Raw genomic sequence first — 3,763 nt, 5'->3', positions numbered from 1 at the left:
CTAATAGTATCTAACACTATTTATAACTCCATGTTATAACTCAACTGACGAGTATTAACAAACTTGTCTATCGAATGAACACTGGCGTTACCACCATTCTAGCCCGAGGGTTTGATTCCTTTCTCTGCAGATGGTCTCGCGCTTTCGCACCTCACCACTTGGGGGCCGGCAGATGTTTCAGCTGGTTCTCGCTATTAAAGTCCCTCACGCGGCCCGTCTCCAGAGTCCGCAGTGCCGCACAACGGCCGACAGGGGGTGCTGCAACCTCCTGGTTTCCGCGGCCCCTCCCTGGCCAACCGTCGATTGGGGCCGGCGCGTGACGTCACGCCGTTTTAGCCAAACAAATAGGTTCAGAGCGAGCGTTGAGCTCCGCCGCGCCGCGCTGGGCGCTCGGTCCGCCTCAGCGGTGGGGAGCGAGCCAGGCCTCCCGCCGCTGCCTCCGCATCGGGTGTGCAACCCCGGGCTAGGCCCCGGCCGGGGCAGGAGCGCAGGTGGGTCGGGGTCGGGGTCGGGTACGGCGTGAGGGCAGCGCGGTCGGGGTCCGGCGGCGGCCACCGTGGCCGCTCCCCGCCCCCTCCTGCAGCCTCCCTGCGCTCCGGGAGCTCCGGGCGGGTGGGGGCGGGGGCGCCGCCCGCGGGTCCAGGGTTCGCGGCGCTCCGGGCGCGTCTGGGGTTGGGACCCTACGGCCCGCACCTCCTCCTGCGGCCGCCTCCGCCCGCGCACCCCCGGGGCTCAGAGCGCCCTGCGGGCCACCGAGGGCCGGGCGGGCTGTTGGGCGGGAGCGGGGACCTCGGACCGGGCTGAAGCCGCGGAGATCGGCTTAGGCCGTGAGGGGGCACCGGACCGGCTCTCCCACCTTCGGGACCCAGGCGGGAGAGGAAGTCGGGCCCTACGTGGGGATCGCCTCGTCCTGGTCGCGCCCGCCCGGGCTCGGCCACTCTGCCCTTTCCTGTCCCAGCGCAGGTGAGCTGGCGCCTGCCCTTACCCTTCCGCAGGGACCGGGCTGGGCAGAGGCTCGGAAGCTTGTCTCGCTTCTGGGCTGGCGCAAGTCGACTGCGGTTCGGCCCCAGCCCGCGGTGAAGTCATAGTGTTGTGGGTCCGCGTGTGTGTGACGTCAGGGGTTTCCACGAGAGGGGCTTATGATGTCACTGCAGGCCCCGGCGGGGACCTTGGCGCGCGGAAGGGCTGGGAGGACCCGAAGGGGAGAAAAAGGAAGTTCGGTCTTATGTCCAACGCCTGGAATCGCTGCAGATTTGAGTCAAAAGTTGTTCGATGTCAGCATTTTTACGGTTTTCCTGTAATAGTTGTCAGGTTCTTTAAATTCGTTTCAAACAGGCTTGTAAATACAGGTCAATACGAGGTACGTTTGATTCAGGGCAACTGAAATCAGGATTTTGTGGGCGGGGGAGGGGGCCTGGGTGCTTAATGTAAACGCCATTCGGGGAACTAAACCAAGTTTGGTTTGATTGGAATTACTGGAAAAAAAAAAATAGAACCAGTTTTGAGTGCTGATGTTTCAGTTTGCCAGTCTCTCTTGCTAGACAATTTTGAGGTCATCTGTCTACATGTCATTTTTCTAAGAGAATGGTGAGGAAGAGAGCAGATCTTATGTGAGCCTTTTCTATTGCAAGGGAGTGGGGAGGTTGAATTAATCCAGTATTTCTTAAATAATAATTACCTGACAATGTAATTTATCCAGGTTGTCCCTGTCCCATGTTACCATGAATAATTGAGGGTTCCCTATGGTTATATAGCTCAGCAACAAGCCTTTTTCTTGCCTTCTTAAGAAGATGGAGCTTTAACAATATAATAACATCTCAGGACTGCTTGTCTGGACAAGTAAAATTTTGTTTACAGTACTTTCAAGTACGAAACTACAACATTTTCCAAAAGTTCCTTGTCTGTGAATATTTTTCTTATTAAGATTGCAAAAGAGATTAGGCTGACGTGTATCTAATCACTTGTCATTACTGACCACTACAGGTATTCCAGCATCTCAATTCTTTGATTCACTAATAGTTTCTTCCTCCCTATAATCACTTAAATAGCGTTTAGTTGGAAAGGTAGGTGACTTAAAGCTGAAATGTGTTTTCAATTTAATGTCTTCATTTTAGAAGCTTTGATAGGAATCCCTCCTCACTGACCTTGACTTACAGAGTTGTGTTAATACTTCCTCCTCTCCGTTTGCCTTTTAAAGGTTATTAATAAGGTATTCTCTCTGAAGTTTGCATCAGCATGCACAGGGAAGTTACGCTATACCCATGAATACAGGAAATAAAGGCAAAATTTTATCTTTAATTACTATTAAATTTGATTATAAGTTCACAAAACATGACTTTGCCATAAATCTCATTTGATCCTCGCTATACCTTGGAAACTTGACAACAGTGAGTGCATAAATGAAAATTATTATTTCTCCTTTGAACAAATCAGAAATTTTATGGTGACAGTGTTGAGTGACCCCCAAATTCAAACTGTAGATCTTTACAACCAATTAGGTTGCCAAATTGAGCATGAGCCTGCTGATACTGAGGATGTTGTCTTTAAGAGGAAAGGATCATGGCAAGCTGTTATGCAGTGAAATTGAAGGAATTGTATACTTCCACTTTTTTTTCCCCCCAGAAACCTTTCTGGGGTATCTTGTATGATTCTGTAAATTTAGCGTACTAACGTTAAGTGGAAAGGAGTGAAAGTCAAAACTGAGTATGAATTGAAACCTACATCATCTATGATAATAAAAGTAGCTCCTCCTTGACAGTGTTATTTCCCCCTCTACTATTTTAGGAATTTTATTTTATCCTTATTAAAAAATTATTAGGTGAAGAATAAATATCTTAGTGTGTTCTAATGTGACAGGAACTGACAGTTATGAAAGTCAGTTTGTGTGTATAGCTGTATAGTGATTTAACAACCATAACTTCTGAAACATTTTAGGGTTGTTTTCTACTTTTGGCAGGATGCTTTTCTTCTACTCTTTGCAGTTGTGGGTCAGGTTTTGCTTCTTAGGAATGGAAATTTATTTGAGATAAGTTTATTATTTTAAATATTTAGTCAGTTACTTTTGAAAAATCTAAGTAAACCAACCTGGAGGGCATATTTCTGAAAGATTTAAGATTTAAATATGAGGAATAAGTTACATTTTAGAAATTCTTTAGAAGGTATTTATTCTTTGAGTTCTGTTAACATGTACAAGTTAAATTCTTACAGGTTTTCTACTTTATGTTCTAAAGTTAACAGATTATAGTCTGACTATTCAGCTATTTAATATGGATAGTTGTTACATTCTAGTAAACTTTAATCTTTTTTTAATATTTGTTGGGGAGAGAACATACAAAATTGGTAGAGACATCACTTGGTGTTATTTTCCAAAATTTGCAGCTGTTTAGAACCAAATAGTTGAGTGAAGCTGCTATGGTATAATGAATGCCTTCCTTGTTAGATCATGTGTGACAAAGGCAAAATTCAGCAAGTGCATAATCTGTAGCCCTTTAGAAGCAACAACAACAAAAAAGAGCAGATTATCCAAATGCATTTAGGTCATCTGGAAATTGAATTCCTGTCAATCCTTATTTTTGCATAATTCTTTGATGTACCTTGTGTATTTTGAAGCTGATGAACATACTGTATTAACCAGGAAAACATTAATGGTTAAAAGTATAGATGGTTCTTTTTTCTTTTTTTTTTTTTTAAAGATTTATTTATGTGTGCATACAGAACTGGGGTACAGGCCAGAGGCTCAGGGGTGGTGAGAGGCTTCACCAGA

General features: G+C 45.8%; 1 protein-coding gene across 4 annotated transcripts in view; it reads left to right on the top strand.

Annotated features, from left to right (window-relative positions):
• The first annotated feature begins 362 nt into the window (after nucleotides 1–362).
• FBXO34 (F-box protein 34) overlaps nucleotides 363–3,763 on the top strand; it is a 57,593-nt gene continuing 54,192 nt past the window's right edge. For all 4 annotated transcript variants that reach the window (XM_004681849.2, XM_012724581.1, XM_012724580.1 and 1 more), the window contains exon 1: nucleotides 363–491. The gene's annotated coding sequence lies outside the window, so the exon portion shown is untranslated. The remainder of the gene's footprint in view (nucleotides 492–3,763) is intronic.

This window comes from Condylura cristata, unplaced genomic scaffold (genome assembly GCF_000260355.1).
Source record: "Condylura cristata isolate star-nosed mole 26May11 unplaced genomic scaffold, ConCri1.0 scaffold00013, whole genome shotgun sequence".
NCBI lineage: Eukaryota > Metazoa > Chordata > Mammalia > Eulipotyphla > Talpidae > Condylura > Condylura cristata.
This window is presented reverse-complemented; position numbering and strand designations above follow the sequence as displayed.